Source organism: Phyllobates terribilis, unplaced genomic scaffold, assembly GCF_046119375.1.
Source record: "Phyllobates terribilis strain yellow unplaced genomic scaffold, ASM4611937v1 Scaffold_5__5_contigs__length_657084704, whole genome shotgun sequence".
NCBI classification, from domain to species: Eukaryota; Metazoa; Chordata; class Amphibia; order Anura; family Dendrobatidae; genus Phyllobates; species Phyllobates terribilis.
The window spans coordinates 594,505,546-594,520,383 of record NW_027362765.1 but is presented as its reverse complement, the minus strand read 5'-3'; the positions used below and the strand labels follow the sequence as shown (position 1 = coordinate 594,520,383).

Below are 14,838 nucleotides of genomic sequence, written 5' to 3'. Positions count from 1 at the left end.
TGTGATTTTGCATGCTTTTGTCAAGCGCTTTCCAAGCGATTTTAGCATCACTTGGAAAGTGCTTGACAACTTGGTCACATTATATAAATCCATGCAACCGGCATGGATTTTATATAGTGTGACCAAGTTAGTTAAAAAAAAGAACAAAAATGGTAAAAAAAAACAACAAAACATTATACTCACCTTTCGATGGCCCTGGGTCTCCTTATCCGATGCTTCCGGTCTTCCCGGTGTCTCGCGGTTGTGTAAAAGGACTTTCCATGATGTCATTTAGTCATGTGACAGGTTACGCGACCGCCGATGTCAACGGTCTCGTGACCCGTCACATAACTAAATGACATCATGGCAGGTCCATTTAGACCATCGCGAGCTGCCGGGGAGCCTGGACCCATCGCTATTTAGACCAGGGGCCATCAGAAGGTGAGTATAATGTATATCTTTTATTTTAATTCTTTTTTTATAGGTACTATGGTACTCGGGTCTGGAGGAGAGTCTCCTCTTCTCCAGACCTGGGTACCATCCGCACATTGAATCGCTTAATATTTGCATGTGCACATGTAGTCATATTATGAGATTCAATGCAAGTCAATGGCGGCGAAAACGCTGCGATTAGGCAAAATAATTGGTAGTGCTGCGGATTTTTCCGCAATGATAATCTGCAGGGGAATTTTCCGCAGCATGTGCACAGCACATGCGGATTATCATTGGGGAACATTGCAGACCTTCTACCAAGTGTTTTTTGTTTGCTTAAAAAACACATAGTGGGCACACAGCCTTATAGTTGCTGAATGCTTTTAAAGCAACAGCACTACTTCTGCATGTCACACTCTGCAAAAGGACTACTTCTGCATGTCACAGTACTAACACAAAAGAGGAACTTATCAGCCCCACCCACCGCAAAAGACCATTCTGAAATGAGAAAACAGGCCTCTTCATCCACACCTGTTGAACAAAGGGTTAATTCAGTAAATAATATCACACAGAACACCATTACAAATTGAAAAAAAAAAAAAGAGGCTAGAGACATCCCATAACTTCTCAAGACAGATTTTATTATTAGACTGTGGGTGACATCCAGTGGAAATTCCAAGAATTACACTCTAAGTTCTGTACAGAAACGTAATATAAACCACAAGATGGGAAGTGGGGTGGGCGGATAACTACCTGCCCCTACAACTATCGACAAAAGAGGTAATTGTGATGGAAGGCCCATCATATATTTTAAAATTATACCCGTAAGTCTCCCTTCACTACTAGACCTCTGCAAGAAAAAATAAGAGGAAACATATTACAATCCAACACTTCTGAAAATATAATAAAACCCCTCCCCCTCTAACTGTATGCATTGGGAATGTAACTGGTGCCATTTCAATCTACTCCAAGGTCAATCTGAATACTCCACAATGGTCAAAATCGGTAATAAAGAAGCAGGGGCAACCTCTAGGTCATCCACATCTCTCACTCAAATAGATATGGACAAATTTCTCAGCAAGCAACAGCCTAAATCATCACTGTCTAAGCCCACATCACCCCCGCCCTTTGATCTGCCCTCAATACGAGACTCGGACTCAGAAGCGGAAAGTGATATAGAAGACAGTAGATCTATAAGTGAACATCCTGTATCCAGGTCTTTTAAAACAAGGATCGTAGCCAAATCACAGGAACCTGATGTAAAAGATCTATCGGACATTAAGAAAAAATTGCACAAATAGGCCAAAGAGTAGACGCACTAGAATCTACACACTCCTCTATAATTCAACAAACCAGTGCCACCATAACCTGTGTTCAATCTCAAGAAGGCCAAATCAAATATATTCTGTTTTAGAAGACCATGAAAATAGAGAAAGACTAAATAATTTACGCATAAAAGGCTTACCTGAATCTGTAGCATCTGAAGTAATCATGCTAACACTACTAGAGATTTTCTCCAAAATTTTGAACCCAGAGGATTCCCCCCACATTGATATAGTGAGAAGTCACAGATAGTGATGGGCGAGAACTAAAATGCTCGGTTGCTCGTGTTGAGCAAATTGGAATACTCGGGTGCTCGACCCGAGCAACGAGCCCAATGTAAGTCTACGGGAAACTCGAGTATTTTTCAGGTGGCTCCCTCCGGCGGTCTGCAGAGGGCCTAAAAATTACCCAAATCAATGGGAACAGTGCTCAAATGACATGGGAACAGCATGGGGAAGACCCCTGGAAGCATTTCTGACTCCCAGGTCACTGCTGTCAACAACGTTGTCAGAGGTATTATGCCACTGTTACACTCGCGGCCAGACTGACTCTCGCGAGCGTGATTAGTGATCCCACTGTACCATGAACCGAGGAGTGCCTGGAGGGGCGTAAATAAATATCAACCCGGTCCGACCAAGGTCACACGGCGGCTCAGTCAACTCCGTGAACCAGGGAGGAACCGAGCAGAGGGACCAGGTGCTACTCCAGGTCAGACCCCAGTCACAGCTGTTGACCCACACTGGGGAATGCAGGAACAGGCAGGTTAGCTGGTATGCAGACAGGTGGGTATTGGCAGACGCGGCTGGTATGCAGACAGGCGGGTGCTGACAGGCACGGCTGGAATGCAGACCGGCAGATACTAGCAGGTAAGAACGCAAGCTGGATAGGGACCAGTACAGACTGGGATACAGGAACAGAGCCGCAGGTGCGGTGGACTAGCAGAGCAAAACCGGTGAACAAGCAGAGCGGAGCAAAACCGCAGGTGCGGTGAACAAGTAGAGCGGAGCAAAACCGCAGGAGCGGTGAACAAGCAGAGTGGTGCAAAACCGCAGGTGCGGTGAACAAGCAGAGTGGAGCAAAACCGCAGGTGTGGTGAGCAAGCAGAGCGGAGCAAAACTGCAGGTGCGGTGAGCAAGCAGAGCGGAGCAAAACCACAGGTGCGGTGAGCAAGCAGAGCGGAGCAAAACTGCAGGTGCGATGAGGAAGCAGAGCGGAGCAAAACCGCAGGTGCGGTGAGCAAGCAGAGCGGAGCAAAACTGCAGGTGCGATGAACAAGCAGAGTGGAGCAAAACCGCAGGTGCGGTGAGGAAGCAGAGCAGAGCAAAACCGCAGGTGCAGAGAACAAGCAGAGCGGAGCAAAACCGCAGGTGTGGTAAACAAGCAAAGCAGAGCGGAACCACCGAAGCGTTGAACAAACAGAGCAGAACAGAACCGCAGGTGCAGTAAACAAGCGTAACAGAGCAGAACCACCAGAGCGGTGAACAAGCAGAGCAGAACAGAACTGCAGGTGCGGTAAACAAGCGGAGCAGAGCGGAGCCGCCGGAGTGTTGAGCAAGCAGAGCAGAACAGAGCAGAAGGTGAAGGCAGACAGGACAGGGCTCTGTTCACATGGAACAGACTGAAAAATACAGGAAGATGGTTAGAACACAGGAGGTAGATATGGAGGCAGGGAAAGGGGACAAGCAGAACCAGATACACACAAGGTACTTACAATGAAGTAGCGAGTGGACACAAAACTCACAAACAGAAGTACAGAGACATCGAGTTGGAGTTAGGTGCAGGTTCAGACACTGCAGGCAAAGGGAAGGTACGGACATAGAGAGAAACAAGTAACAGGCTAGGACACTGTTCAGACAGGAACTGAACGGGGAACAAGATACAGGAACGAGCCTGGGAACTCAGCCCCCAGGGTGGTGGAAACAGACTAGTAGTCAGAGATACAGGTAGCAGCCCTGGGTACTCGGCCCCCAGGGCGGTGGAAACAGACTAGAAGTCACAAGTACAGGAAAAGGCCCTGGGTACTCAGCCCCCAGGGTGGCGGACAGACTAGAGTCCGGACAGGATCTGGCACCTCAGTTGCAAAAGACAAACTGAGTGAAAGAGTTGCTCAGGCACCTCCTACTGGATGGAGGGGGTTTAAGTATCCAGTGACTCACAGCAATAGGCTGGGGATGCATTAGGACTGTGCACACAGTAGCTATAAGAAACAGGCAGAAAGCCGCACCGACGCCCTAAGCAATCAGACAAGAGACATGGACACAGCAGGTAATGGAGCAAAGAGTGCAGCATGGACTGACAGGTAGCATTGCGGTCTTGCATGGTGGGAGGTGGTGCACCATGCAAGCACGCTGCCAGGGATGTTACAGTACCCCCCCCCCTTTACGCCCCCTCTTCCTCCAGCCAGCAAGGATTTTCTGCAGAGAATTTGGAGACCGATCCTTCTCCTCAAGAAGATTTCCTCTTCTGTCCACTAGAGGGAACAAAGCTGGTCTCATCATCTTGGTAACTAGGATGCTTCCTTCCATCGGGCCATCCTCAGCAACAGATGAAGTGGGCGAGGTACCAGGAACAGAACACAGGAAAGTCTCTCTCCACTTATTAATATCGGGTAGCACCCCAAAGGATTCACAGGACAACTGGAGGTCCTCCACCAGGTTGGAGGGGTGCAGAGACTCGGGGTTAACCACCGCTTTGACGTACACTTTGCCAAGCTTACTGGATGAAGTGGGCGAAGTACCAGGTACAGGGTGCAGAAAATTCTCTCTCCATTTGTTATCAGATAGCACCCCGGAGGATTCAGGAGGCAACTGGAGGTCCTCCACCTGGTTGGAGTGGTGCAGAGACTTTGAGGTAGCCACCGCCTTGATGGACTTATTGCCAGATTTGTTAAAGATAGAGGATCCTTGCTTAGGGACCAACTTCAGTCTGGTTTCTGAAATGACACGTCTGCGAGGCGGGGCGGTGCCTAAAGCCAGATCATTGGTACAATCATCGAGACTGTGTGGGGACAATGCCTCCGCTTCCCTTCCTTCGGAGACTTCAGCGCACAGCGAGTCAGCGACTAGCAGATCTGGTGAAGAAGAAGAAGAAACTGCCGACTGTCCTGAAGATATGGGGACTGGACACCCCTTGCACCTCAGCAGTCCCCCAGGAAACACCATGCAGGATGTCCAGACCTGAGCGGGCACTAGATCTCTCGGCTCTGGACGACCTGTGGGTAAACCAGACAGCACCTGAAATGTGAACTTCATGTGTAATGATCCAATCTGGAGCTTAATTTGTACAGACATATTTTGACTGCTTCTGAGTAGGGCTCATCCTTCCGCTGACAATGCCCAAACCGGCTTCTGGAGTTGTCGGACGGGAATCAGACACTGACTCTTCAAGGCTTTAAGCCCGAAACTTCCGGTTAATCCGAGGCCTTCACTTGCCATGGAGACAGTCATGGTCATCTGTGGAGAGGAAACACTAATGCCAAGGGCAACTTCTCCCACAGGCCTAATGTCTTGGGATTCTCCAACCTTTGCTGGACAAAGACCGTCCGGGGGTCCCAAACAACCGCAGCGGGACCGCAATCTGACTTTGTGACTGAGTTTTGGCCTCTGCTTTGCCTGACGAACATAGTCATCCTTCATGGACTCTGTGTGGATAGCTGCCTCCACAGGCTGGGGAACAGGAGGTCTTTGGGAGGACAGAACACATTCTCCCTCCCCAATGTTCCACATGCCTCAAGACTGGCGGAGGTGGGGTAGAGAGGAGAGCTAATTAATGAACAAGCGAGCAGCTGTCCCTCCTGCTTCCCAGTCTGTAGGCTCCCTACAGACCGAAGCTGGTAGCTGCAGCACTGCAGATAAGAGCCAGTAGCCCATTATGACACGTGCAATGTCTATTCCATTCTTTCATTGTTCCATTGGCCCATTGTTCCATTGCCCCCTGACAATGGGACAATGGAATAATGCAAGAAAGGAACAGACATTGCACATGTCATAATGGACTCCTAGCTTTTATCTAGCTGTACTGCAGCAGCCAGCTTCAGTCTGTAGGGAGCCTACAGACTGGGAAGCAGGGAGGACCACCGCTTGTTTGCTCAATAATTAGTTATCCTCTCTACCTCCCACTCTTCCTGGTCTTGAGGCGCGTGGGACAGTAGGGGGGAGAGGAGAATGTGTGAAAATAGGTAGACGTATACGGGACGTATCAGATATTAAACTGATAAGAAAAGAAACTACACTTGATCTTAGCCAAAAGGCCGAGAAGCGATTACCTGAATTGATTTTGGCCTAAGGCTGCACCCTGGCCCCAAGAAGGCACCCATTGTAGGGATAAGGACAAAGACTCCCTTTTAGGCAGACATGTTGTTCATCAATAGTCACCTTAAAACCCACAACTATGCTGCTTGTTGCAGATGCACCCCACACGTTTTTAATCTGCTTATGTCCACCTATTTTCACACATTCTCCCTCCCAAATGTTCCACGCGCCTCAAGACTGGAGGAGGTGGGGTAGAGAGGAGAGCTAATTAATGAACAAACGAGCAGCTGTCCCTCCTGCTTCCCAGTCTGTAGGCTCCCTACAGACCGAAGCTGGCTGCTGCAGCACTGCAGATAAACGCCAGTAGCCCATTATGACACGTGCAATGTCTGTTCCAATCTTGCATTCTTTCATTATTCCATTGTCCCATTGCCCCCTAACAATGGGACAATGGAATAATGCAGGAATGGAAGAATAGAACAGACATTGCAGATGTCATAATGGGCTCCTGGCTTTTATCTAGCTGTGCTGCAGCAGCCAGCTTCAGTCTGCAGGGAGCCTACAGACTGGGAAGCAGGGGGGACAGCTGCTCATTTTTTCAATAATTAGTTACCCTCTCTACCCCCCACCCTTCCCGGTTTTGAGGCGCATGGGACATTTGGTGCAAGAGGAGGGGAGAATATGTGAAAATAGGTGGACTTATAGGGGACCCTTAGATATTAAACTGATAAGTAAAGATGAGGTTTCATCAGAATATCAAGCACTCAATAACTTAAAAAGTATTGTTAAGGCTGATAATCATCATTTCAAAACCAAAAAACGTAAAAAAAAAACAAATACAACATTATTTCACATTACAGTAATCCTAAAAATACATAATACACATAAAAAAATTAAACAGAATCACCTAAGCAAAACCTATGAACTTGACATCCCTCCTCTCCACCCATAATAGCACAAGCGCGCCAATATCTGCTGATTCAAAGTACCACTCACTAGGTCAAAATTTTCCTACACATACGTAATATCCTTTTTGTACACTTTATAGGTAGAAAAAAAGTCTACCCTTATCTGCTTTCAAATTCACTATCACTTTATCCGCATATACTGAAAATCCACACGTTCCTTCTTCAAACGAATAATCTCCATCGCCACTGTCTTCTGACCGACCACTGAAAAAGCCCCCTTCTCCGGAGGAACATCTCCACTACTTGCTTCAACAATCCCCTGAGAATTACTTCCATACTTACTTCTTCACTTTACTCTTGAATAGTTACTTTTTTAACCTCCACTTTCCTCTGATTTTTATTCTCTTCCACCTTTCTACCCCCTCCATCCTTTCCCTTCCTCTTAGGACAATTCTTAAAATGGTGTGATACCTCTTTACATAAATCGCATCTCATTCTTAAAGGGCGAATGACCAGTCTTGTAGCACAAGCCACACCCCTCATTGGTACAATTCTCTTCTATATGGCCATACAGGTTACATGGTCTGCAAAAATCTCTCATTCCATCATAATATAATTCTCCATTTACACTACCCAGATGAAATTTTGCTCGAGGAAGCAAATAAAAACCCGCTTCATTCATTTTCATGTTAAATATGAATCTCCACTTAGAAGTCCAGAACCCAACTTGGTTCAAAATTTTGCCTTTAGGCACAACAGAACTACAGTAATACTTCAAAAGTGTAATTAGATCTTCCTCCGCCACAAATGGGGAGAACATTTTAACCATTATCTTCTCTGAAAACAGAAAATGAGGCATTATTTTAACATCATCCAATCTAGAGTCCTTAGAAGCTAATAGGTTCCTCACCACCTGAAATGATTTTGATAAAAAAAAAAAATAATGTCATAATAACCTTTCTTCAGATAGTCCAAAATTGCAAGAACCTCCTCAGGTTTCAACTCAGCCAATCACAGCACGATCTCTTTCAATCACAAACTGGTAGTCGATGGCATCCCGGAAATCTTCCAAAACGTACAAACGTAGTCCATGTTTGACTCTAGCAAATTCAGGGACCGAAAAGCTCCCTCCATCCGGTCCAGCCATCTTCATCGAAAATAAACCTCCACACTACAGGACTGCAGAGTAAGGTGATCACTCCTCGTTGTCTGGGGACTAATCCGACTTGCCAAAAGCAGCATGGGGGTGAAGCCCTCACAATTAAGCAAGGGCAATTCTCCGAAGCCAATGAGCCGGGTACTCCAGACAGCTCCGGCCAAGACCAAGTGCAAAACCGTCAAATCCCACACCTGATCTTAGCCAAAAGGCCGAGAAGCGATTAACTGAATTGGTTTTGCCCTATGGCTGCACCCTGGCCCCAAGAAGGCACTCATTGTAGGGATAAGGACAAAGACTCCCTTTAGGAAGACATGTTGTTCATCAATAGACACCTTAAAACCCACAACTATACTGCTTGTTGCAGATGCACCCCACACGTTTTTAATCTGCATAAGTCCACCTATCTTCACACATTCTACCCCCCCAATGTCTCACCTGCCTCAAGACCATGGGGGGGGGGGAGAGAAGATAACTAATTACAAGACCGGGGAAGGGGGTAGAGAGGAAAACTAATTAATGAACAAACGAGCCGCGGTCCCCCCTGCTTCCCAGTCTGTAGGCTCCCTACAGACTGAAGCTGGCTGCTTCAGCACTGCCAGAAAAAAAGCCAGGAGCCCATTATGACACGTGCAATGTCTGTTCCATTCTTCCATTGTCCCCTAACAATGGGACAATGGAATAATGCAAGAATGGAAGAATGGAACAGACATTGCATGTGTCATAATGGGCTCCTGGCTTTTATCTAGCTGTGCTGCAGCAGCCAGCTTCAGTCTGTAGGGGGCCTACAGACTGGGAAGCAGGGGGGACTGCTGCTCGTTTGTTCAATAATTAGTTACCCTCTCTACCCCCCACCCTTCCTGTTCTTGAGGTGCGGGGGACATTAGGGGGGAGAGGAGAGGAGAATGTGTGAAAATAGGTGGACATATATGGGACGTATCAGATATAAAACTGATAAGAAAAGATACTACACTTGATCTTAGCCAAAAGGCCGAGAAGCGATTACCTGAATTGGTTTTGGCCTAAGTTTGCACCCTGGCCCCAAGAAGGCACCCATTGTAGGGATAAGGACAAAGACTCCCTTTAGGCAGACATGTTGTTCATCAATAGACACCTTAAAACCCACAACTATACTGCTTGTTGCAGATGCACCCCACACGTTTTTAATCTGAATAAGTTCACCTATTTTCACACATGCCGCCCCCCCCCCCCCCTCAATGTCCCACGCACCTCAAGACCAAGGTAGGGGGGTAGAGAGGATAACTAATTAATGAACAAACAAGCAGCATTCTCCCCTTCTTCCTACTCTGTATGCACCCTATAGACTGAAGCTGGCTGCTGCAGCATTGCCAGATAAAAGCCGGGAGCCCATTATGACACATGCAATGTCTGTTCCATTCTTGCATTATTCCATTGTCCCATTGTTCCAATGCCCCCTAATAATGGGACAATGGAATAATGCAAGAATGGAAAAAAGGAACAGAAATTGCACATGTCATAATGGGCTCCTGGCTATTATCAAGCTGTGCTGTAGCAGCCAGCTTCAGTCTGTAGGGAGCCTACAGACTGGGAAGCAGGGGGGACCGGTACTCGTTTGTTCAATAATTAGTTACCCTCTCTACCCCCCACCCTTCCCGTTCTTGAGGCGTGTGGGACATTAGGGGCGAGAGGAGAGGAGAATGTGTGAAAATATGTGGACGTATAGGGGACATATCAGATAAACTGATAAAGAAAAGATTTTTTTAAAACCAGTTTAGTTTTTTAACAAACAGTATGAATTTCTCCAAAATTTGCTGCTTAAAACTTCTCATCATCATTGTTCTATTTATTTAGAAGTAGTATAAGAAAAAAAAATATAATCACAAGGGGACATCTTATACATAACACAAATGCAGAAACCTCATGGGAACCACAAAGAAAAATAAATCACTGGTATTTGATAAGGTGATGCCACTTTTTAAATTTCCAAATTCCTTCGGCATCTGTACCACCACCGCCTCTGCTGTCCAACTTATATATCAGGTATAGTCTTGAAAGAATAAGTCTAACACATTAATTCACTGATAAAGATTTCCTCTTGAAAAGTCCAAGGTTCTTTGCATCCCACAAACTCTCCATCACACAAGCCATTATCAACCATAAAATTCTGTCTTTAGAGCGACTACATGCACCAATTCCAAACATCGCCACACGCCAATCCACAAAATTCACACCTGCTAAACCTATACACAATCCATCTACACACTTCCACATACTGTACGCATACTCACAATCCCACATAACATGCCTCACAGTCTCACAACCACCACATCCCATTCTCGGACACACATCTGTTCTTATCAACTCTCTTTTCCTCACTTCTCTCACAGGTAAAATATTATGTGAAGTCATCCACACCACATCCTTCTGTTTGTTTGACATCCCATACGTATCTAACTTCTTCCATGCATCTGAAACCTCATTCCCTCTCAGTCCAACAATATTACACTCTACCTCATTCGCACTCATTCTAAAATCATTTATTCCCACACTCAACAAATCATGCTCTCTCAATCACCTCATACCAAACAGGATACTTAAAGACCATAGGCACACTCGCATCTCTTTTCCTCCAGCATAAGCCATACAACATCAATCCAGCAGAATAATTAGCCATAAAAGCACCTTTACCCAGCAAAATAACCGCAGTCTTAATATAATTAAGACCTAAAAAGACTTCAATATTGGGAAAGGCCAGCCCTCCATGCTGACAAGCCTTAAAAAGGCTCTCCCGCTTCAACTTCTCCATCTTACTACACCACAGGAATGTGAATACCAACTTCTCTATTCTCTTAATTTTCCTGTAAGGAGAAGGAAAAACAGTCACCACATAAAGCAGGATAAGGAGAATCACTGCTCTGATAATTAAAACCTTACCACGCAGAGTCAGTTCTCTCATTCGCCAAAAATTCAATTTACGTTCAACCCGCATACCACACTCTTCCCAACTTTCATTCCCTTTTAAGTCTTCATTAAATAATACGCCCAAAATCTTGATTACACCCTCTTCACATGTTATATGATCCATACGAATACTACTATCTCCAAAACATTTAAAACTACATTTATTCCAATTTACCCTATAACCAGACGCACCAACAAAAAAATCCAAAAGCAACTTAATTCTACTCAAAGAAGCCATACTTTCACTCACAGCCACAACATCATCCATAACCTAACACTTTCACATGCTTACCACCACTACCAGGCACCAACAAACCTCTCATCATTTTATCCCGTCTAATCAGACATAACAATGGTTCTAGTACACATGCAAGCAAGACAGGGGACATAGGATACCCCTGCCTTACTCCTGACCTAATCTTCACTTTGTCACACAGCCAACCATTAACCAAGAACTCACTTGACACACAATCATACAATGATTTTACACAATTCACAAATTCTCTAGGAAAGCCCATTCTTTCCAGTACTTTAAACAAAAACACATGCGAAACCCTGTCAAACGCCTTCTCAAAATCAATAGCTAAAACCATACATTTCTCCTTTCTATCCTTGCAATCCCCAATCATATCTCTCAACAATAACAAATTATCACTCATACTTCTTCCAGGCACAGCACATACTTGGTCCTCATCAACAACACTTCCAATCACTTCACGCATACGATTTGCCAGTAACTTACTGTAGACCTTATAATCAGAATTCAGCAGTGCCATTGGTCTCCAGTTTTCCAAACGTTTCCTCTCACCCTTTTTATACACAAGCACAACCACTCCTTCTTTCATTGATTCACACAACCTACCATTCACCCACATATACTTACATACCTCAGTCAAATCTGTTCCCAAAACCTCCCATGCTTTCACATACAACTCTATAGGTATACCATCTTTCTCAGGAGTCTCTTCTTAGCACTCCACACCATATTCTTCACTTCATCCAAAACTACATCCTCACACAACATGTCACGCTCCTCAGAATTAAGTTTTTTCTCCACACTATTCAGAACATATGACAAGCCCAGGGTCAATCCATTTCTCATCATACAACTTGCTATAAAACCTATTCACTTCTTTCAGCACATCCTCACCCATACAGTTGGTTCCACTTTCATTCACAACGTCATTCATATCAATCTTCCTACCATTCATTTTTTTAAAAAAGAACCTCGTACACTTCTCATTTTTGTCCAGGTGTTCAATTTTAGTACGATATATAATTTCTTTTCCTTTCTCATCCAGCACATGTGTGACGCTTGGAAGCCCTACCCTGGGAGATGGGGGACTCGGAGCCGGGTCCTAATGTTGTAGATGGGGTTCAGCCGTGGCCCGGACCCGCTCCTTGCCGAGGGCCGTCGCACTAAAAAGGATGGTATGGGCTTATCCAGGTTGAGTGGCTGATCTTGACTACGCCACCTGTGGCACCTGGTGAAGGCCACCAGCGCTGCTGCAGTCCGCTGAGGCAGGGTGTTATTGCAGCCATCGTTGTTACTACTCGGCGGAGCAGGGCCTCAGGGAAGAGAGATAGGATGGAGGGGGTTGTAGTCTAGAAGGTCTGGTGCTGCGTAGTGCGGTGTAATGCAGAATAAAAAGTCCGGAGGCCATAGGGGTTAACTTCCAGGGTTTTTTACTCACGGTGGAGATGGCAGTTGGAAGGCTTCTCCCTGCTCCTCACGGAGTTCTGCGGTCACCTGAGACAGGGGGGGGCCCGCCGACAACCTCTGAGCAAGTCCAGTGTTCAATCAGGACCCCGCACCAGAGTGTTCCTAGACTTCAGACCGGGTCTTTTCCTGTCTGTGTGTGTGTAGATAGGCCGGGTCTCCCTCTGAACTTCACTCAGAAAAAGGGTACGGGTGGCAGCTCTGCTCCTTCCGATACCCAGTGGGATCCTCGGGGCCTACCGGACTTCCCTGACCAGGACGTAGAGTAGCAAGGTCAGGAGTCGGGGGCCGGTACCCCTCTTGCAGCCGGAATCCCTCTGAATAGATCAGATAGGCAAGGACAGGTGGCATATACCGCTCCGTCTGCATCCTCCCCGGGACCCATTTGCGGAGGAGCTACACTCCTGAGCTCCAGGCCTTCTTGGTCATGGTCCTTGACCGGGCTGAGACATACATTATCTGAAACCTGCCCCTCGACCCAAGGCCAGGGTATGAGGGCCGTGCCTCCATCCTCTGCAGGTCCACACAGGATCCACACTCAGGGAGGAAGGTCACGAACGAAGAACGATCAAAAGAGAACCAAGATGGCTGAGTATTAAATATGAAATTTAAAGTGTCACTAAAATGTGAATCTTCCACCCTCACCCACTAATTGGTTCCCCTATCTCTTGGTTCCCCAGTCTCCCGATTCCAGTAGGGGCAGCACCTAGTGCCTACTAGCCCCCTCTGGTGGGAGAAGTGTGGTGTTGGATGTGGAGGAAGGGTCCTGACCATCGCACTGTTCTTACCTCAAAGGAGGAACACTACACCCCATTGAAGAGGTGCAGCATCCCTGTGGCGGTCGAACCCTCAAGGGTGCCACACACACGCTTCAACTCATTCTTAGCCTCAGTAAGTTGATCAGACATCTCCAAACCACTTGCAACACGCTTACTCAACCAGTCAATCCGTCTATTAAGGTCATTAAATCTATTCCTATATCTGCAGCTTTTCTATAGCCCCATGTTTTGAAGAAAGTTTTAAATTGCACCTTCACCCAGTCCCACCAGTCAAGCACACACACAAAATCCTTCTTACGTATTCTCCATCTTTCATACTTTACATTAAACTCATTCATCACCTCTTCATCCTCTAACAGCCTTGTATTCAATTTCCATACCCGACCTCCATACACTTGGTCACCATTTGCACTAAACACGCCTCTCAAACATTCATGGTCCGAAAAAGGTACCTTGTGTTGACAAAAATCCAAACATAGCATATTTTTAGAAAATAACATTACATCAATTTTAGAATGAATCTCACCACGGTCAGCATGGTATGTTGTGCTGCATCTAGAAAGGAAAAAAAAAAAAAAAAAATCACAATTAAATCGGACAATTTATTTCCTGTTATGTCACACTTTCCTTCTGTGACACAATTGACTTCCCCAACAAAAATAGTGGGAGATTTCCCTGGAAGAAAAAAACTTAACTTTTCAAGAAGAGCAAGCCGCTCTTCCTTCCCTGTAGGGCAATATAATTTAATAATTCTGACCCGCCACCATCTATAACTCAAAAATGCAATTAGACATCGGCCCACCTCCACCACAATATAACCATCAATAGAGATTTCTTTTATTCCCAACCCATCATTTTTATTATGATTAGACCCAGACCAGACATGCTGACCATAAGGCCAGTCTTTGTCACTAGAAGGAAGCTGAATCCCACACTCCTGAAGGCAAAAAACCATCAGCACCTAAATGTTTCAGATAGTCCAGGACAGTTATTCTTCTGATTTTAGATCTGATCTGCCTTACTACACTACATCCCAACTAGATTGGCAAGACATTAATTAATGAAATTAAATACATGACTCAATGTTGATCACTCCATGCTCATCCATTATCATCAGACTGGGAGAGCACCCCAAAGGTGTTGATGTTCTCAGGGATGCCAAGGTAAGGAGCATCAGGGGAGAAGACATCATGCGGGTAAATGCCGTCACTTGCAGGACTGTCACACGCTTCGCTGGCAGGTGAATACTCTCGTCTGGGTTTTTTATTGGCCAGCTCTGGAGTATCATCATCATGAAAAGACCTCCCAGAAGTAAAGTCTCCTTTGCCACCCTCTCTGGCTGTATCAC

At 45.9% G+C, this 14,838-nt stretch overlaps 2 pseudogenes; both read right to left on the bottom strand.

Annotated features, from left to right (window-relative positions):
* Positions 1-5,894: 5,894 nt before the first annotated feature.
* On the bottom strand, positions 5,895-5,995 carry LOC141150872 (U2 spliceosomal RNA; annotated as a pseudogene).
* Positions 5,996-8,845: 2,850 nt separating this feature from the next.
* LOC141150860 (U2 spliceosomal RNA) lies at positions 8,846-9,051 on the bottom strand (annotated as a pseudogene).
* Positions 9,052-14,838: the final 5,787 nt, after the last annotated feature.